At 40.7% G+C, this 22,446-nt stretch overlaps 1 long non-coding RNA gene across 1 annotated transcript; it reads left to right on the forward strand.

Moving 5' to 3' along the window:
* The first annotated feature begins 7,076 nt into the window (after window positions 1-7,076).
* LOC128314450 (uncharacterized) lies at window positions 7,077-21,344 on the forward strand. Its single transcript, XR_008296094.1, has 5 exons — window positions 7,077-7,230; window positions 8,539-10,590; window positions 12,228-12,360; window positions 13,990-14,189; window positions 21,121-21,344. It is a non-coding gene; the product is annotated as an uncharacterized LOC128314450 (long non-coding RNA).
* Window positions 21,345-22,446: the final 1,102 nt, after the last annotated feature.

Raw genomic sequence — 22,446 nt, forward strand, 5'->3', positions numbered from 1 at the left:
AGGATGTCGAGATAGGTAAATTAAAAAAAAAAAATGAGTATTTGGGGTGGAGAAAGCAGAAATTCTCTAAAACAAAGAGGATGAATTTCCCAGAAGAAAGGAAGAATGTTAGCTGACTAGGTTATTAGATAGTCACAGGATTATAGCACACCAATATAATTTCCTTTGTTTCTATGAGAAATTTATCCCACTTACGTATCTGGTTTTTTTTAAGTATGATTTATATAATTCTCATATGATTTGGGAGAAGAGGGTGTTTGGAGAGGGCTTATTTATTTTAATTTATTTTTATTTTATTTTAATTTTCACAGAGAAATTATTATTGTATGTAAAATTCACAGAGAGTTAGGTTTCTCCAGAGAAACAGAACCAGTAGTGGATATATATAGGCAATATATGTAGATTTATTGTGTAGATATTAGGTATGAGGAACTGGCTCATGCTAGCTTGGAGGTGGAGGAGTCCCACAGTCTACTGTCTGCAAGGTTGAGACTGAGGAAAGCCAGCGGTGTGATTCAGTCCAGATCTGAAGTTCTGAGAGCCACAGGCGCTGAGCTAGTCTGAGAGCAGGAGACATGAGATATCCCAGCTCAAGTGGTGAAGCAGGAAAAGGAGTAAATTCTTCCTTGCCTTTTTTTATTCAGGACCTAAAAGGATTGAATGACACTTACCCAAATTGGGGAAGACTATCTACCTTACTAAATCCACTGATTTAAATGCTAATCTCATCCAAAAACATCCTTACAGACACATCCAGAAGTAATGTTTAATCTAGGCACCCCATGACCAGTCAAGTTTATACATAAAATTGACCATCACAACTTAGTTTTTAAAAATGAATTATTACAAGGCTTCTAATTTTATTTACTTTTTATTTAAAAAAATTTAATGTTTATTTACTTTTAAGAGAGAGAGAGGGAGACAGAGATGCGAGTTGGGGAGGGGCAGAGAGGGAGACACAGAATCTGAAGCAGAGTCCAGGCTCTGAGCTGTCAGCACAGAGCCTGACATGGGGCTCTAACTCACTGACCAGACTGTGAGATCATTTCTAAGCCAAAGTCAGAAGCTAAACCAACTGAGTGACCAGGTGCCCCAAGGCTTCTAATTTTAGAAAGAAAAACCCTTCCCTCTCAATCCTGATTTTTGTTCCCAGAGGGAGCCAAATCTTTTAGCTAGCTATACCTCTATATTCTTAAATAACATAACTCCATTGATAGATCTTAATTTTTAAACCTTTAGACGTAACATATTAACTTCTAAATCTGGAAATTGAGGCTCTAGCTCTTTTCTACCCCTTCTTCTCCACATACTCTTCTGACATCTTTCCAATAACTTAGTATGCAATTTTTGGTTAAGTCATTCTCATGACTATGAAAATATTGTTGTGAATGGTCGAAACATGTTGATAACTATGTGTTTTCCCATGTAACTCACACGCGTCATCCCCAAAATCCAAAGCTGCACCCTTGTCCTTACTATGCTCAAATACAACACACAATCTTGCAGTTCCATTTTGTCCCACATTGGTACTTTCCTGCCAGAGCCCTCTCTCCTCCTCTTAGAAGAGACTTCCCATCACCATTATCCTGGGAATTCCCGGTGCCTCTCTTCTGTGTCTGATGCCATTTCCTCTTTCTTGGGTTATTATGTCATGTTGGTGGAGCACATCCTCTAGGAGCTTCCTGAAAAAGAAATGGAAGGGAAATATGTTGAAATTTTGCATGCCTTCAAATATCATTTTGACCCTCAAACTTGACTGATATTCTAGATATGTAGAGATTTACAGATTGGAAATCTTTTCCAGTAAAATTCTTAAGTCATTGTTATTTTATCTTTCTTCTTGAAGTTCAAGAAAAGGGCTCAAGGAAGTATGGGAGTGGGCCACTGAGGGGAGAGTATTAGACAGATACTAGACATCCAGTGTGAAGAGTCTGTGGGGTGAGGGGCAGGAACAACAAGGGCCCAAACAGGCTGGGGCAGAATTTGCAAGCACGAGAGGAGAGAAGTAAGAAGTACCTCTCTGCAAGAGGTAGTCAGTGGCCAGATCATATCGGGCTTTGGAGGTTTTTATAAGGATTTGGCTTTTATCCTGAATAAGCTGGGAAGGCAATGAAGGGTTTTGAGCAGAGAAATGTCATGATCTGAATTATATGTTTAAAGGATCATCCTGGCTGCTGTGTTGAGAATAGACTGAGTGGGCTAAGGGCAGAAGCAAGGAGACCAGTGGGGAGGTTGCTGCAGTAAACCAGGCAAGTAATAATGGGCTTGTACCCAACTAGGGGTGTTCCTGTTAGTGGTATGAAGTGTTGAAAAGTGTTCAGTTTCTGGTTAGGCTTTGAGTGTACAGTCAACAGGATATGCTTATGATTGTATGTGGAATAAAGGAAGAGTAGAGTCAACTATGACAGCAATGTTTTTATCCTGAACAAATGGAAAGAAGGAACTGCTGTTTATAAAATGGAGAAGTCTGGGGTAACCTGGGTGGCTCAGTGGGTTAAGTGTCTGACTCTTGATTTCAGCTCAGGCCATGATCTCACGGTTTGTGAGATTGAGCCGCGAGTCAGGCTCTGTGCTGACAGTACGGAGCCTGCCTGGGATTCTCTCTCTCTCTCTCTTTCTCTCTCTCTCTCTCCCTCAAAATAAATAAATAAATATTTAAAACTAATAATCAAAATAATATGGAGAAGTCTGTAGGAAGAGCAAGACCTCAGCTTTGGACATCTCCAGTTGAGATACCTAGTAGACATCTGAGTGAAGATCTCAGGTGGAGACCCAGATGGCTGGGAACAGGAACCTGGAGTTAAGAGGAGAGTTCAAGGCTAGATATATAAGCTTTGAAGTCATCAGCATATAAATAATGACAAAACTGGTGAGATCAGCAAAGGAAAGGGGGAATCCAAAAAGAGAAGAGGTCTGAGGACTGAGATTTGGGGCATGTCAGTATATTAAAGACCAGGTTTCAGAGGAAGAACCCATCAAGGAAATTGAGAAGGAGTAGCCAGAGATGTAGAAAGAAAATCAGGAAATAGTTTCAAGAAGAAAGGGTGATGGATGACTAGTTGGTAAAGATAAAGACTGAGAATTAACCTTTGGTTTTAGCAACATGGAGGTCATCAGTGATTTTGATTAAATCTGCTTGCAAGAGTTAAAATATGATTGGGGTGGATAGTAAATTTAGACAACTCTAAATTTTGTCCTAAAGGGAAGCAGAGATATGATATAAGGAAGAAGTTTTAATTTTTTGAATGGGAGACATTATAGTGCATTTGTTAACTGGTGAGAACAATACAAGAGGGGGGAAAAATTGATGATATGGGAGAGAGAGGAGACAATTGCTAGAACATGCTAGTAAATGAATGGAATCTAGAATGCACATAGAGGGGGGTGCCTGGGTGGCTCAGTCGATTAAGTGTTTGACTTCCACTCAGGTTATGAACCCGCGGTTTGTGAGTTCAGGCCCTGTGTGGGGCTCTGTGCTGACAGCACGGAGCCTAGAGCCTGCTTTGGATTCTGTGTCTCCCTCTCTCTCTGCTCCTCCTCCCTGCTCTTTCTCTCTCAAAAATAAACATTAGAGTGAACATGGAAGGATTATCTTAGGTCAGAGCTTGGACAGTCTATATACAGGCAGAGTATACCAACAGATGCAAATGAATATGGTGGTGAAAATGAGCAGAGGTATACTTAAAAGTACCTGAAATATAGCTTTCATTTTTTTTCAGTGATTTGGGAAGTAAGGTCATTCACTTTATATGAGGGTAGGAGAGAAGATGTTAATAGTCATTTAGGAGAGTGAGAGAGGAGGGGCACCTGAGTGACTCAGTCAGTTAAGCCTCTGGCTTCAGCTCAGGTCTCACAAATAGTGAGTTTGGGCCCCACATCTGGCTCTGTGCTGACATCTCAGAGCCTAGGGCCTGCTTCAAACTCTGTGTCTCCTTTTCTCTACCCTCCCCTGCTCACTCTCTGTCTCTCTAAAAATAAACATTAAAAAAATTTTTTGGTTAAAAAAAAAGGAGAGTGGGAGAGGAAATAAATGAGGAAAGTGGACAATGAACAGACAGAAATATGGTAGGATTTCTGAGTAGGACAAAAGGCTCACTGGAGGTGAATAACATTGAATTATAGGGACCACCTCACACAGATACGGATTTTCCTGCGCCCATGTTAAGCTGCATGCATATGTGAGAACAGAAGAGGCAGAAAGTAGGATTAAACTGGGATTGGATCTGTATCAAGAAAACATTATGGGGGTTGGTGCCTGTCTGGCTCAGTTGGTAAAGCACGTGACTCCTGATCTCAGGGTTGTAGTTTGAGCCCCATGTTGGTTGTAGAGATTAAGATTTTTAAAATCTTAAAAAGAAAGAAAGGGAGAGAGGGAATGAAGGAAGTAAGGAAGGGAGGGAGGAAGGAAGGAGGGCAAGAGGGCAAGAAGGAAGGAAGGAAGGAAGGAAGGAAGGAAGGAAGGAAGGGAAGGAGGGAGGAAGGGAGGGAGAAAAACACAATGGAAGGAGAGAGGAGCAAAAGAATTGAAACTATGCAAAGGAATATTTATAATGATAGAGCGTAGACCCTAAGCTGGATGAGGACATGAGGTGGAGGAAGGACTATGAAAAGGTAGTAGAATCAGATTAATCAATTTTAGGTCACAAAGGTCTTGAAATATTTTTTGGAGTTGGGATGCTAGTGAGAGTGAACTGGACAAACAGGCAGTGATGGTCAGAAAGTGGGAAGCTTGAAGTTGAGATTAAATTAAAATCAATGCAGTTATTGGGCTTGATAAACCTAAGATCCAATGAGAGAGAAGAAGGTGCTGGAAAATGGTGGAAATTAGGTAAATAATTGAAAGAAAGGTGGTGAAGGTACTGAAAGGCTAGAATTCTAGAAGAAATACCCACATAGATACTGAGTTGCCAAGAATTCTATGAGGACATGAATATTGGAAAGAGCAACTATGAACCAGAAGTTGATCTTTTATTACTCAAACTTTGATCACAAGTCTATTGATCCGGAAACTCTTATCCTTTGGTTCTGGGAAGGTTTCTTGAGTCACATCTTTCATGATTTCTTCCCTGTATTCTACATTTTCTGTTTCCTGAACTCCTATTAGTAAATGATGGGTCCCCTGATTTGATCCTCTAATTTACCTGACCCCCTATTTTTCCATATCTTAGTCCTTTGCTTTGTTTCCTGAAAACTTTATCTTCCAGCCCTTTTATTGAATTTTTCTGAAATTCTGTTTTTGTTTTCCAAGAGCTACTTCTTGTTCTCTAAATGTTCCTTTTTTTTTTATTTGTCATGTTCTTATTTCATCAATGCAGTTATTTTATCTTACATTTCTAAGGTCATTAGGAACAAGTGTGTTTAAATGTTCTTTTTACTGCATTGTCTTTGTTTACTCTGTTACATTTGTTCGTTTGTTTGCTTATTAGTTTTAATCTCTATAGTTAGTGTTAGAGACTTTCCTCACATGTCAGGTGATACTTGACTGACTTCATATTTAAGAACGAGGCACTAATAAAATAAACAACTCAGGAAACAACAGATGTTGGCGAGGATGTGGAGAAAGGGAACACATTTGCACTGCTGGTGGGAATGCAAAATGGTGCAGCCACTCCGGAAAACAGTATGGAGGTTCCTCAAAAAATTAAAAATAGAACTTCCCTGTGACCCGGCAATTGCACTACGAGGTATTTATTCAAAGAATACAGGAGTGCACATGCACCCCACTGTTTATAGCAGCACTATCAACAATAGCCAAGTTATGGAAAGAGCCCAATGTCCATCAACTAACAAATAGATAAAGAAGATATGGAATATATATGCAATGGAATATTACTCAGTAATCAAAAAGAATGAAATTTTGCCATTTGCAATAACGTGGATGGAACTAGAATATATTGTATTAAAAAATAAGTCAGAGAAAGATAAATATCATGATTTCTTTCATATGTAGAATTTAAGAAGCAAAACATAAACATAGGGAAAGGGAAGGAAAAATAAGATAAAAAGAGAGGGAGGCAAACCATTAGAGACTCTTAAATACAGAGAACAAACTGAGGGTTGCAGGAAGGAGTTGGGTGGGGGGGATGGGCTAAATGGGTGACGGACATTAAGGAGGGCACTTGCTGGGATGAGCACTGGGTGTTACATGTAAGTGATGAATCACTAAATTCTACTCCTGAAATCATTATTACACTATATGTTAACTAACTTGGATATAAATAAAATTTAAAAATTAAAAATAAATGCACTAAAATTAGCAGACGACAGTTTTGTGTTCATTTGCAGTGCTTGTCAATTGCTACTATTTACTCTAGAATTATCAGTCAGGCACCTGGTCATTTCCATGGGAGACTTTCAAAAGTACATAAAGTCTTTATTCCAACCAGTTGGTTTCATCAGACATGAATCTTCCAATCTCCTGTGTGGTGAATAGAAATCTAGCTATCAGTGCCCTGGTACTGTGAGGGACAGAGAGAGTGGGGGGTGGTTCTCACTATTCAGTACATAGTACGTAGACCTTACCTAACCCTCCTTTTTCAGTTTTACTTCCATCCTCTACCAAACCTGGTATCATCCAGCCTGAAGACTCTCCCGCTCCATTTCTCCAGAAATTAAACCTCTAGTTGCCAGTTGGGTTGGTAATGGTGTTGCCCCCTGCCTGCACAGGAGAGAACAGAAATTTGGAAGGTCCAACCATAGTCTTTTTTTCAGCCCCACCCTATACCACTTCCTACAGAGGGAAGTTCAGTTTCTGAGCCTTTGCAGGATTTTATAGCAGGGATGCATTTGCTTTTTGATGGTTTCCACAGCAAAGCAAACTTTCCTGCTACTCTGTTAACTTTGTTACCACTCATCCATCTGCCTTCTGTCTTCCAACATTTTGTTCCTAGCTCTTGTCTGCTGTTACTTCTTCTGTCTTCTTTATCCTTCAGGGCTTTAATTTAAAAAATATATTCCTTTTCAGTCATTTTAGAGAGGCTAAGGGATGGAGGTGTGATAAATGCATGCATTCGACAAAAACCGCCTTCTGATTTTCTCATATGAATTACTGAAAAGTAGGTATAGCAGACGCTCTTGATACCCTGCCACATCTCCCCTTGACTCACTTTTGCAGGTGCAGGAACCAGCATCTTCTAAGCCATGCTAACAACTTCCCACTCAAGCTCTTGCCTCATCCTGCTTCTCTGGCTGAGGATTTTCTCCAGAACCACAAGAGTTTGTTCACCTAAGGTATCCTGGGTAGCCTGGAAATGCTGGGGATTTAACACCTCCCAAACAACAAATAGAAATCAGTGGGTTAATAGCCAACTTTCTTATACTGTGGTGAAACTGTTCTGAGGTATCATGGTTCCTCAGAAGTTCCCAAAGGGATGGACCTAAATTGCTCATAGGAGTAACCTATTTATTAATTGGGTTTTTTTTTTCCTTTTTCTTCTCTCACTTTCCACACTCTCTCAGTTGTGCTTCCTGGTATCCTCTCCAAAATAAATTCTTTGTATCTAAGACCTTGTCTCAAGGTCTGATTTTGGAGGAACTCAAAGGAAGACAACTGGTACTGTATGTGACCCTAGAAAGTATATTCTCAATGGTATGGAGGCAAGAAAGCCTCTGCTGGTGGTGGTAAGTTAGGCGGTGATAAACCCTAGCACTCCATAAAATCACAATTACCAAAGCTTTCACCTACTGTGTGCTGGGATGAGATAAAGGAGAAGTTTGGATCATGCAGTAGTCTACACCTGAAAGATATGGGGTTGTGGCAATCATAGGAATTGCAGAGGTGTCTGGCTTTTTGTTCACTGGCCAGAAGCACTGAGGAAGGAGAATGATAGGTTTACATCATCCAACTATCAATTCAGAACATGGAATGAAAGCCAGAGGACCTCCTTGGAGATCCCTATTTCCTGCAGCCAGAGAGCAGACTGTTCTGAAAAATTGGGCCAGGGGTTAATTGTAAGGATGACCAAACTACAAAGGAGATTGAAGGCACAGGACCGGCAGGCCTCCTAGGGAAGAGTCAAAGCCCTGGGAGGGAGGAAATGGTCCCTGGAAACTGAGATAAGGGCCTGTGGGGTAGATGCACTAGAGAACGTTAAACCTCTAGGTCTCCCTGAACCAGTCAAGCTAAGAACTATCCTTTACTCTGTTAGTTAAAGAGAACAGCATCCCCTTGCCTAGAGACCCTACAAAGTCCTTAATGAAGCAGATGTCTCCCAGACTATGCCTGTCTACCTCAATGTCTGCCCCTACCTCCCCTCACTGTCTCTAGTCCCAAAACTAGGGACAGGTCTCAGCATAGCCTGAGTTATACTTTGAGAGATGTGACAGATTTTATTTTCTAAATATGGCTGCAGCAATATTCCTCATCTCAGTGGCTCTTCTCCAATGCAACCTTGCTGTTCCAAGAGATGGAGTCTAATTCCCCTCCCCTTGAATCTGAGCTCAACTTTACATGCTTTAACCAACAGTGTGCAAAAGTGAGGCTGTGTGATCTCTAAGTCTGAGTCATAAAATGTGATGCATCTTCTGCTTTGTTCACAGAAATGTTTGCCTTTGTAAACTGGAGCTACCATGTAAAAAGATCAACTACCCTAAGGCCACCATGCTGTAAAAAAACCAAGGCACATGAAAAGCAAGGACTGGTTGCTTTAGTAGGATACTCATACTGGTAATGAATGAACATTGCTATCTTTCTCTTGTGAATGGACACTGCTTTAGCAAGAGCCTTCTGCTAAATGCCAAAGGCTGTTGTTTATGAATACATTCTATTCATCATTCACTACCTGGTCGTAGAGATATGTTAACTTTCCTCCTTTCTGTTACAATATCGTCTACAGGGACCTTGATCATCTTCACATTCTGTACATCACAGTGTCCCATCGTATTAATGAGAGCATGATAATTGGACTTAACTTTTAGGAAGGAGCAAGTATGCTGGTTGCTGGGGTAAAATACTTCATTCCAGAGGTTGGGAGATAAACCCTATCCATTTCTGAAGCCTGCCACATCAGGGAAGGCTTTAGGGGCCCAAAGGTCTAGGACATCTCATCTAAAAGGATGCACTGCATCTATTACCACCAAGAAAGAGGCACAGCACTTGGTGAGCTACTTTGGATTTTTGAGGCAAAAACTACTACCCTTGCAAATACCACTCTGGAATGCTTATTAGAAGATTGCTGGTTTTGAAAGGACCTGAGAGAGTATTTAAATAGCCTCTTAAAGATTCAGCATAGCCATCAGCCTAGGGATGACACCTCACATGATTGGGACACTGTTCTCAGGGATGTGGCATATATGTTAAAACAATGATCTCTATATGTAGTCATTATGTGTGCCATGTTTCCAATATCTACAATACACAGGAATGGTGGCTAAAGGATCCAAGTAGGGATGGCTCCATGCACTGAACTCCCAGTGACCCATTAGTGAACATTTGTGGTTCTAATCCTCGTAAATTTAGGCTCTTCCTGATCAAAGACCTTGATCTCAGGAAATGTGTGTAGAGAGGGGGACACTTCCAATAAGGATATAGTCATGGTTTCACTGCATTTAAATCATTGACTGCCACTGGATGACCTTGGGATCCTCATGTTGATAGATCAACAGGCAAAATAAGAATTACTAAACTAGTGGGGATACTTGACTATGAATATATTGAGGAGTTGGAGTTGCTGCTATACAAGGGGGGCAGGGAGGAAGATGTCTGGGACTTGGGGGATTCACTGTGGTACCACTTAGTGCTTTTATGCCCGGTGATAACAGTAGAAGGGCAATTGAGGCAACCAGAGCCTGAGAGTAGCAAGGAAGCCAGGCCTCAATTACTTAGAAATAAAGGTCTGGTCATCCCACTGAGTAAGCAACTGAGACTAGTCACTGCTAGCTAGGGGTAAGGGAAATCTAGAAGAGGTGGAAGAGGAGAGAGATGATGGGTATTGCACATGGCCCTGGGACCAGGTACAGCAGTGAATACTGTGCAATGTCCCACTACTTCTGTTATTTTCAGTCTTTTCTTTTTTTGGAGATTGTAGAGAGGCATAACCTTGAAAGTCAGTAACACTGTAAACTTGAGGTAGGTATAAAAGGACCTAATCAGAGCAAGGAGTGTGAATGTGGTGATCACCATTACCATGCAGCTCATGTCCCTGGTCCACCTCTTTGTCCCCCTGCAGCAGTAGCAAACATTTCCATGCACTGGACAGCCTTCTCCCTGGAGTGTCATAACTCTCTGCTTCTCTGCCTGAGGCTCCTCTCAGCCCACACTTAGGATAGCCTGGAAGTAGCGGGATTAATGCCTTCAAAGACAAACGCTAACCACTGAGGTTTCAGAGTCAGGAGACAAATGCTCCAACTCCTCCACTCTTCCACGTTGATTACTTCTGAGACATTCTACACAGTTTCTCAGATGACCTCCAGTGGAGGTGAGTCCCAGTTGCCCAAAGTGGTAGCTTGTTCATTAATGCACGCATTTTTTACTTTTCTCTTTTCCTTCTCTTCTTCTGCCCACTCCATCCCACGAGCCCCTGAGATCGTCAAACCATATGCAGCCCAGTCCTTATCTCAAGGTCTGCTCTTTGGGAAGCCTAAATGAAGATGGTAAGTTTTCCTTACAAGTTTGTCTGCCTATACGCATGTGTTATTTCCTACAAAAATAACTTTACGGAGGAGAAATAATAAAATTTTGGTTGATAGGCCTGAGTAATACACATTTGTAGTAATGGTAAAATACGAAGAGCAGTAAAAAGAGTTATTTTCACTAGTTTATAAAGAATGAGAAAACTGAACTTTAAAAAAATGCAGTAATACATACTTGCACTGTAAGAAAAGGAATATTTTAATAACTATAGAAATAGTTGGCAGGGCTATCAACTATCAAGGGATTGTTTTCAAATTGCTACCATTGGCCAACTACTATGATTAATGAAATCAACGTTTTCATGATGTGGGAGAAATAAATGTTGTAAGTCAAATTTAATAGATATGTGTTTTTCTTTAAAAGTTGTTGAGCTATTAGGTTACTAAACCCCCTTTATCTTTCACTTTACAGAAGAGTTTTCACATATATGGGTACAATACACACACGTGCACGTGCACGCGTGTGCATGCGCACACACACACGTCTTGATATTTTAAATATTTACAAAGTATAGCTCTACAGACTCCTACATTTTATTTTGGTAACACATGCAGTATTCCCTCTAGAATAGAATTTACAAAGAAATCCACAATGGGGGCAATTGTAGAGGTGTTCTTCCTTTCTCTCTCGCACATAGTACAAAACCCTCTAGCAGTGATATTGTTAAGCCAAATTTAGAAGGGACTCCATATTCAACAGAGAGGAAGAAAACGTCAGCGCCCTCCTGAGAAAGCCAGACAGTGATCAAAACTCAGGAATAAACAATCTTTGCTCATTTTAAACTATACAAATATTTGTTGAATAAATTCTATTTTATTTGTATCCTCTTTTGATGGAATGTTAGTTTCTGAAGCCAAATGATATACAGATTCTTCGGAAAACCCTGCTGAACACTCAAATATACTTCTTGGCATATTTGCCTCCGTATACAGGTTTTATCGAATCTCTGCCTACCGGGTACTGCTTCTTGTTTCTCCTGAAAACAACTCCCCCACCTTGTAGAGGAAACTGCTCTTTCTCTACTTCAACCGTGCGGTTCTAGTGTGAACTGCTAATTATAGAGCCCTGACTTCTCTGTTCCTGTCATATGGGCAGGAATGTGGTTAATCATCATGTATTATGCACTGGCTTTCGTGATGGCTCCAAGCGGCTATGGAAGCTAAACCAGTTAGCAACCCTCTCCAGGATTTTCAAAGTGGAGCTAGGAGAGAAGGCAGAGCCCTTTCTTTTCTGGTGATGATGCCTGAAACAGCCATGTAACTCCAGCATGCGGAGAAAGCACGTCTGCAAGATGGAGGCCAAGTGGCAGACACAGGCGACACAAAGGGTAGAATCCTTGAGGCCCCCACTGCCCTCTTTGGCCTCCACTGCCTCTGGGTTGGCATTCCCTCTTTTCTCTCTATTCTGTGAGCTCTAATATCTTTCTTCTTGCTCCTCTTCCCCACCCAAGGTAAGTCAAGTGGGGTTTCCAGGATTTACAACCAAGAGCTCTGATGAATGTAATGCATTTACTTTTTGAGCTGTTTTATCAAAGAGCTATAAAATCACTGCTTAATTAGGTAAAGCATTCTATCGTTTTTCCTTTGTGGTCTCTCAGTCATCGATTTTTAAGGAATATATGCTCCCTTACTGGGATTTTTCCCACCTGCTGGGAAACTCAGCTCAACCCCCAGCTCAGATACTGCCTACCTGTGATCCACTGCTGGCCTGGCCACAGATTCCAGAAGCAGGTGGGTACCACCCCTCCGGTGCAGTGGGGAACATACCTCCCTAAATCATAATATCAGGTTACCAAAGATAAGGTGTTCTCAGGAGTACCTAAGCAATCCCTAGGATTACCCTGGCCTTTTTACCTCAATGATAAAAACAAGAGATCTCAATAAATAGCTCTTGTCAACTACAAGGTAGGACTGACCATTCTTAACATCATCCTTTGATCTAATTCTGGAGACCTGCTTCAGTGTTGTTTTTAGGGATTTTGTTTTCTATTTCACTGAGTACTCCTGTTTTTAATCTTTTTAGAGTCACAGCGTGTTGCATGAATGTCAACCATTTTCAGTGTCATTGTCATTCTCTATCTTTGTAGGCTGCCCTAACAAAATGCCATAGACCGGGCAGTTTAAACAACAGACATTTATTTCTCACACTTCTGGAAACTGGGAAGTTCCAAGATCAAGGTGCTGGTAGATTTGGTTCCTGGTGAGAACTTTCTTCCAGCTCTGGCTGGGCCCTCACATAGCCTCTCCTTGGCACATGGACATGGAACTGGGGGGGACTCTCTCTCTCTCTTCCTCTTTTTATAAGGTCACTAATCCCACTGTGAGGACCCTATTCTCATGACCTCATCCAAACCTAATCATCTCCCAAAGGCCCCCAATCTCCAAATACCATCACATCAGGGCTTAGGGCTTCAACATATGAATGGGGGGGGGGGGATTGTGGTGGGGAAGAGACTGGCACACAACATTTAGTTCATAATGCTCTGATCAAAATTTAAAATTATGGAGAGGGAGCATTTGATTGGCTTGGCTTGGGTCACATGGCCACCCTTGGCTGAGAGGTGGGCAGAGCACCTATTTTAATCCCCCAAAACTTTATCCACTGGGAGATGATTCTGCAAGGGAATTCAGATGCCTTTGGTAAGGGGAATGGATGCTAAGCAATCAAATAACCACAAATACACACTGCAGACAACTTCCAATGTTTTCAACAGAGCTAAGCTGAATGAAATTGGATATCAACTGCCCCCTGAAATATCACATTCACCTGCAATATGTAAATAGATGAGAATATTTCTCTTGAAATTCCTACTTTCATTTTTTTAAGTAATCTCTACCCCCAATGTGGGACTCGAACTCATGACCCCCAGATAAACAGTCACATGCTTTCATTTTTCACTTCACTTAGCCTTAGGGTAGATTCCTAGAATTTTCTTTTTTCCTTCTTATTTTTTCTACAGAAAAACAAACAAATATATTTTCTCAAAATTTCAGAAGGAAGCTTTCCTTTAGAACATCAGCTTACTGGATCTATCAATTCTGATGTGGAAAGTTGTATTTTATATGTTTGTTAAGTGAAAACAAGCAATTTGCAGACTAGTACGAAATCTCGTTTTGATAAAATATATTAAAATGCAAGCATAATTGAATACATTTTCTAAAAGTATTCATGGAGATGCACTAAACTTGTCACAGTGGTGTGGTAGGCAGAAGAATGGCTCTCAAATGTGCCCACATTTCAATTCCCAGAGCCCCATGGCAAAAGGAATTTTGCATGCATGACTAAATTAAGTATTTGAGGTGAGAACATCCTGGATTATCCGGGTGGTCCCAATGTAGTCACACACATGTCTTTACAAGTGACAGAGAAAAGCAGAGGAGTGTCACGGTGATGTAATATGAGAAAGACTTGGTCAGCCACCACTGACTCTGACAATGGAAGGTACCCAGGAGCCAAGGAAAGCAGGCAGCCTCTAGGAACTGGAAAAGGCAAAGAAACTCATTTTCCCCTGGAATCTCCAAAAAGGAACTCAGCCCTGCAGAAGCTTGATGATAACCCAGTAAGACCCATATTGGATCTCCAGCCTCTAATAATAAATTTGCGGGGTTCTTTTTTTAGCCACTAAGTTTGTGGTAATTTGTTATAACAGCAATAGGAAGGTGATATGAGTGGTTATTCTTGGGAAGTAGATTTGGGAGGAAAAGGAACTGGGAGGAGACATCAAGGGCCATTAATACTTCTAAAGTGGAAGTTTTTACAAAAATGTATTATTTGTATGCTATAGACCAATATATATGTATTTGGTGATACCCTACAAATAGGTTGTTTCCTAACTCATTTTGAGAAGACTGCTGAATTTGCTGAAATCATTAGTTTTTTACGAGGGATAATTTGCTACTTAACTTTTATAACATTAAAAAAATAAATCTATAAGAGGCTATATTAGTTAAGAAATGTGTTAAGCTGCATGGGTATGTGTATGTGTGCATATGTAGGTGTGTACGTGTGTGTGTGTGGGTACACATACATAGCCATTTATTTGTTTGTTTGACCAATGTCAGGATTTTTTTTTTTCTCTCAGGTAATTTGAAGATCAGAGGTCCAAAGCAAGAAAGCCTAAAGTTAGTTAAAGTCTGCAAGGTTATAAATTTCTCAGTCTCCTTCAAACTCTGTTCTGCCATGTGACAGAGAATATGGCTTTCATTCCCAAGGTCGCCTCATGACCATAAGACGGCTGCAGGCGTTCCAGCCATAACATCTGTATTCTGGGCAAGAAAAAGAAAGACTAGAGTGGGAAAAGGGAGGCAAAAGAGCAATTTCCAGCTGAGTCAGCCTTTTTAAGGAACTGAATAGGCAGCAATAATCTATCCACATGACCACCTCTGTCCACAAGGGAGGCTAGAAAATATAGATTTTCAGCTGGGCACATTGCCACCCCCAACAAAATCAGGGTTCTCTTAGTGAGGAAGAAGGGGAGAGTTTGATTTTGGGTAAACAACTAGCAGCCTGTGTACAGGCTTCAGTGACAACCAAATTATAAAGCAGGGACCTTTGTAACTATGTCTTTAAAGATAAACACTATACCATAATGAATAGTCCTTAACTGTTCAAGGCAATATAAATAGACATACCATAAACATTTTATAACTGTTCAAAGCTAACCCACTGAAAAAGATCCGCAATAAAAATTTAAAAACTAAACCAATCAGTTCCACTATGAATTGGTTTGTAAGACATCAATTCAGGAAATTTAGTTTTTTTTTTAAAAAGTACTAGTTTAGATGAACTTCAGAAGGGATATGAACTACCCCCCCCCTTTGAAATTCTATCCATAATTTATGTGTTTGAGCATTTTTCTGATTAAACATTACATAGATCCTCAAAGGAGTTTATGGCCCCAAGAAAGGTTAATAACCATGGATCTAGGTGTTGAGCCCATTTAAAAGATGCCAAACAACTAACCCAATGGAACTCAGAGCTGAATTGGGGGTTTCGATGTCATACAAATATTCTCAGGCCAATAGAAATGCCTAATGTGAGACACTACCTAATGGAGTTAAAAGAGCTGAGGGACACGGCTGGAGTCCAGAGGCTGGTCAAAGGCAAGCATTAAATAATGAAAGGCAGCAGCTTTCTGGCCTTGGGAGGAGCAGAACAGGCGTGATGCATTAGCAAGTCCCCCAGAGACCAAGCCACAGGGGCTGTCCCTGGAATAAGTGAAATCCTAGAGAGGGCAGTGTTTCATTTTGAGTCTGAGAAGTAAGAAAAGAACAACACAGACCATCTGTTTTGACACATCTACAAACACAGTTATTTGGCATTTAGTATTAAAACTGTTTATCAAGCTCCCAGTGCTGATGGTTAACAAACAGGAGCCTCATGTTCGGTGTTGTACTATTGATATGTGGGGGGGAAGAGAGTTCTAATCCATCAAAGTAATGAATCTACCAGCACAGGTTTAAGAACACTTTAAAGAGACTTGGAAAACAGAACGGAGTAAATGATTATTTGGTCCAAAGGGTCCCCAAAGAAAAAAGAAAGTGGTGTAGTTGCCACCTAATGGTCTTTGTAAATAGGTGGGATTCTATTTGCCAGGGAGAGGGCACCACTTCAAGGCTCCATTCTGGGATGTCGAGCCCTTCCCCTGACCCCTGTCTCTCTTATGGAAAGGACAGACTTCGGAGGTCTCCAAAGTGGGGCATGAATGTGCACCAAATAGTATTCTCAATGCAATCACTGGGGTGTGAGAAGAAAATATTAGAACGTTTAAAAATTGATTACCTCTAAAAATAAGGGAAATATGCATTACAAATATTCAATAGAAGGATTGACAGAAGCACCAACACTATGAAGTTATGTCAGATGGCCAGGCCTCACTTACCATAGGGGACATTTCTACCCATAGCAGGGGCTTCAGGGCTTGGGGGCATCGACTATGGCATCCCACTTCTCTTGCTATTCCAGCATCTGGCAACACGTGACCATTTATTTATGCCCGGTTAACTGGATTCATAGATCATAGTAACTAATTTTATGTAAACCAGTCCACACAAAATACACAAATGACTTAAAAAAAAAAAAAAAAAAGTCCTCTAATTGAAGATCTTACAAAGGCAAGCAAAATCAAACAGATAATGGCAGAGCTGACATTTGTGTCCCGAGGACAAGGTTTCTGCAGCCATGTCACCCAGGAAAAACAAGGATGATCTAATTGGATTGAATAAGAAGTTATTCCCACCAAACTAGAAACATCAAGAAGACCTCAGATATACGAAATGTGTCTGCTATCACACATCTAATTCACTCTACGTGTATCTATTGTGTTTATGTTGTGTCTGTGAAATGCCTTTTTCAACTATGTTGACCATTAAAGCCAGTGACAAAGCAAACTGAACTTAGAAGCAGACCTTCAAATTGCTGTATCACAAAATGTTCAATTACGATTTTCAAAAATAACGAAACATATTTAACCACACTGTACTGATTAAAAATAGAAGTGTTAAGGGGTGTCTGGGTGGCTCAGTCGGTTAAGGGTCTGACTTCGGCTCAGGTCACGATCTCACAGTTCGTGAATTCAAGCCCTGCATTGGTCTCTGCTCTGAGAGCACAGAGCCTGCTTGGGATTCTCTCTCTCCCCCTCCCAGTCTGTCCCTCCCCCGTTCTCTCACACTCTCACACTCTCTCTCTCTCTCTCTCAAAAAAACTTCTAAAAAGATAATTTTAAAATAGAATTTTTAAAAGTTTATGCCATGAATAAAAATGAAATATTTTCAAATATTGTTTGTTTCAAACTTAGCTCATCCTTTAAAACTATCTAATTTGTATATAATATGTTCACCTAGCCATCCACATATAAAACAAAATATAAATATACATGCTTGGAAGTTGCTACTCAAATTGTTATCTGTGAGTGGCCTGTCCAATCAGAAATGTTTAGAAACTATTGCTGAAAATAAAGGACAGTGGGAGTGATTTATCCAAAAACAAACTAGTCCCCATCAATTTGGTAATCCTAGATGACACAATGCTTTAACCCAGTTCAATTATGATCTCTCCTTCCAAACACCCACAGCAATGAAACTTAAAGATGATAACTTCTCCTAATTACATTGACCACTTCCTTCCTGAATTATAATTACTTGAGTAGATGTGTGGTCCTCCTATTGGCTTGAGAGAAAGCTCGCTGGGGACAGGATTAGTGTCGGAGTCATTGTCTGCTTAATTATTTATTCCCCCATAGCACTTAACACCTAGGAGCTGCTCAACAAAAATTTACTTGGGAGTTTAGAGAAGTGTCTAACAGGCCTTTAGGACTGATAATCAGCAGTAGTTTCATTATTTGGCAAGTCATTGAGGTAAACCACTGAGCACTGAGTCTTGCCCAGAGTGAGTGCTCTTTCCACAAGAGGTGATTTTTCTCATCCGCTCATCTTATGGGTTAGTGTTTACACAAAAGACTGCTCCTTTCTGCTCAGAAATAAATCGGTAATATGTTCAGCTACTGTTTGTGGCTTGGAGGTGCCTAACTCGTTCTCGTGTGTTTCCATATTAAATGGGTCAGGCACAATGTTCCATGTCCTTCTCAGCTTGACTCTTACATTTTGTTCATAGAAACCAACTTTAATATCACACTTAGCTAATTTATATATAGATATGGATTTTTTAATAACCTTCCATGGCAGATAACCTCACTATTCAAAATAATCCTAATAGCTCAATCGCCTATAAAATATGCAGTAAGTTCTAATGGACTCCTCGAGAGTAAGAACTAGGTGGAATCCTGCTTTATGTGCTGACATGGGAACGTCTTATTTGACTTTAGCCATGTATCTGATTCAGCCATGTAACTGATTCTCTCTCTCTCTCTTTTTTTTTTTTAATGTCAAAATTATTTTAATATAACCTCTCTGCTTGGAACAAGTACATAGGTTCCCCTTGGTTCCTTGGTAATTTCTCAATTTGTAACCCCATATCTGGTAAAAATTAAAAAATTTCCATCTGCCTCTGTAAGAGAGTCAGTGATTATTTGATAGTAATTTTTTGGCAATTTCTGCCCTACTAAATTATGAAAGATCATGAAAAATTACTAAATTATAAAAAATAAGTGGGACATGAGTGTCACTAAAGAGATAGGTTCTTTTATAACTTCTGTACCAATTTGCCCATGCTTGGTGATGGTGCATAGCAACTTATTTTTGGCTTTCTAAAGAACTGATCACACAGAAGGAAATTGGGCTGTCCTTGTATGAATATAACCCAATTGCCTTCCAGCTATAGGCTTTGAGCTTACAATTGTTTCCCAAAGGCAAGAAATGGGTTGAGCTGAGCCATCCATAACCCTACATTGAGAGTCCCCACCATGACCTCCAGCACAAAGAAGTAAAAAGTCACATGGTTAATGTGAGACCAAAAATCCTCTTCCTAGGCAAGCCAGCTGGTTTCTATAGAGATTCCCCAGCACAGACACAGCCCAACCTACAGTCTACCCTCTGTGATACACATGTGTCTGTTCATATGGAAATGATACAAGCTTTGGGCATGTCTAGAACTCATGCAACAAAACAAAAATCTTAATACACACATTAGGTAGGTATGTGTATATATATGTGTGTGTCTATGTGTGTATATGTTCATATCTCATACATATATATGCCTCACATATATATGCCATGTGTGTGTGTGTATATATATATATATATATATATATCCCTTCCATGTGCAAATGAGAATAAGAGTATGCTTAAGATCGCCTCTCTTTCTGCAGAAAATGTGATTAGAAAAATGCAAACTACTGTCATTTTCTTTCATTCTTTCCTTTAATTTTTGTCATTTAAGACTTGTGAATTCGATGGACTCTATATTTTTAAAACTAGCTTAATATATGGTACATTTATATTGATTTGCACAAACAAGCTCAGTTTGTCAGCAAATTGTACTTCTATACCCATAGGTAAGTATAGCACTGATGTAAGCACTGAGAGTACATAATATGGAACAGACACTAGCTTATGATCTAGGGGAGACAAGCCATATAAACATGTAATTATCTAAATGTGTACATAAATACAGTTCTGTAATTAAAGAGTGAATGGGGAAGGGGGGTATTGGTGGGTTGGTGATGTGTACTTTTTTTCTTCTCTATGCTCTCCTAACATTTTTTCTCCCCATACCTTGGGACTTGAATTATATAATGCATGGGCAGTCGTATGGCTTTTAGATCATATGAGCATAAATAAATAGTCATTAATATAAACACTATTTAAAAACTGCCCAGAGATAACTTTTTACAAAAAGGACCAGGTTTTTCACTCTGCAAAAAGAAAATGGTAGCAAGTATGAACAAATGGAAAAAAAAAAATAAAACAGAAATGAGCAAACACTTCTGGACTAAACTCAGTTTACATAAAAAGAACAGAATCAGGGTTAAATATATGGGTATTGTAGGAAAAGAAATACAAATGCAGCCAAACCCCCATCCTCAATCAGGGGAACAGGGTGTGGAATATGATCCCTGTCCTGAGGCTCATTTTTACTTTCTTCTCCATTCATGCCCACTTATGACATGTTGGGGTTTTGCTTTTTCCCCAACAAACACTTTCATATGTGATAAGCACATTTCTAAGCATTTTACACGTATTAACTCATTCAATTCCTGTAATAACCCTATGAGCTAAGCACTATTCATATCACCCTCTCTTTACAGACGTGGAAACACAGGCACCAAGAGATTAAATTAACTGTCCCAGGCAGCTGAGAGCCAAATCAGCTAGGAAAATTGCACTGTCTCCTTAGCTGGAGGGTGAACTCTGTGCATTTGAGTAGCTGAGGGGGTGTGTGCATGGAGTGAGGAAAGAAAGAAAGGCTTTGAAAGTTATCCTGTCATTTGAGAACATAAAAGAGAAGACAAAAGGAAGGGGAAAGCCCAGATTAGTTGTGGGAAGGCAACGGAAGCAGTGGAAGAACAGGAAGTGGAAGAAAGAGGCTTAGAGAAATCCGCCTTTCTGCCTGCGGGGCTTGGCTCCGTGAGGGTGAGGGACAGCAGATAGCATGGCTCCTGGCTGGAGTGGGTGCAACTGGGTGTCTCTGTTCCCCAGCAACAGCATCTCACTTCCCAGGCTGTCCCCAGGCTGCCTCTGCAGCAATCCCACTAGAGCTGCCTTTCACCCAGCTAAGAAGTGCTGATTCCTTAAGCAAAGGAGCCACCGGAATAAAAGTGTGCAACCAGTGGTAAGATTAAACTCTGGGCCCCCAAGGGAAAATTTCAGAAGGTGCCCTTTACCGTGTGTAAATTGGAAACAGCTTTCTCTCTTGGGTAAGATGACTGCCTCGGGAGGTGGAAATACATATGGAATTTTGGGAACACTTGGATTTCTCTGATGAGTTCGGTTGAAACACTAATGTCTAACAGGAGTGGTTCAAACAGCACATCGAGTAACTTGTGTTTTTTTTTTTCTGTGACCTTGGATCTTAACTTTGATTCTGCTCTCAAGTGACGGGAGAATGGAATGAGATGGTCAGCACTTGACATCTACAGGGAAATGTCCCTCTAAAGAACTTGATATCAGCAACGAAGGAAAATGAGATTGTCCTCCATGAGCTAAACAACAAAATCGGTATATATTGTATGGAGCAGAGATGTGCAAAGTCATCATGATGAACATAGTAATCTGATTGAAGGTATTAACAGATCTAAAGGACTAGTGGTCAATCTGAAGCAGGCTTATATACTATGGGAGAAGGAAAAGGAGAGAGGTGAGAAAGCAAATCTGTGTACTCCATCCACATTTTGGGTCTGCTAAGCACTGAGCTAAGGACAGTGAACAAATCCCACTTACCCTACCTTCATGGAGTTCTAAGCCAAACTCACAGAGTCATCTAAGAACAACTCAGGGGGAAAAAGCAACTTGGTCAAGGGCATCCAGTATTCCAGGCCAAAGGCAATGTAGCTCCTTTGTGGCCATGAATGTTATTTCCCTTTCCATCTTCCCATCTCAGGCTCATAGATGAGGAACTTCTTCCACCCAACTTGCAGACAATAATGTAGAGAAGAGTTGCAATCTTTCCCTCCTTTCCCTCCCCCTTTTACTCTTTTGTCCCCAAAGGAGGAGGAACTAATCAGACTCAGGACTGCCTGTCAACTGCTGGACCTCCTGTTTCAAGAGATGAGCCATGGAGTCAGGGGCACTGCTCATGCATGGCATGCTCTTTTGCTTTCTTTGATCAGCCCGTCCAGCACTGGAGTTCTTGAGCCTCACATCTTCAGTAGGCTGCCTTTTGCCTTCTCTCTATCCACCCCACCATGAGAGTTGCCCTGCCCATCTTCAGTTTGGGGGGAGTTGTCAAAGATCAGCACATTGGCTTCAAGCCCAAGTTGAAGTCTTTTGCTCAGGGCATGGGAGCTTCAGGAGCACAGACTACTACTTTGATCCCTAAACAGTTCCTTGGGTGTGTTCTCCTTCTCACTGAGAACCTCACCTGGGTAAAGGTTAACGATTGGGTAAAGGTCACCTCCAGCCTTCGTCTCCAAAGGCTTCAGGTCTTCCTGACCTGATAACATTAAACCCGGCTCACCACCTTTCATCCCATTCTCTAATGCCTTGTCTACCAAGCAGATTTCTAATGGGTTTTGAGCTCCCATGGGCTGCTCATGCTTACCTCCAGTGGTCCAGGCTGTGTCATAGTTATTCCCACCGTATATTAAATCAATAGGCATTCCAGTTATCCATACTTCCACTGTGTGAGTTAGGATGGCATGACCTGTGTCTCAGAGACCTACTCAGTTTGCTGTCAGAAGCAGGCATCTGAGCTCACAAAGC

The sequence above is a fragment of the Acinonyx jubatus genome, chromosome B1 (genome assembly GCF_027475565.1).
Source record: "Acinonyx jubatus isolate Ajub_Pintada_27869175 chromosome B1, VMU_Ajub_asm_v1.0, whole genome shotgun sequence".
In the NCBI taxonomy this organism is placed as follows: Eukaryota; Metazoa; Chordata; class Mammalia; order Carnivora; family Felidae; genus Acinonyx; species Acinonyx jubatus.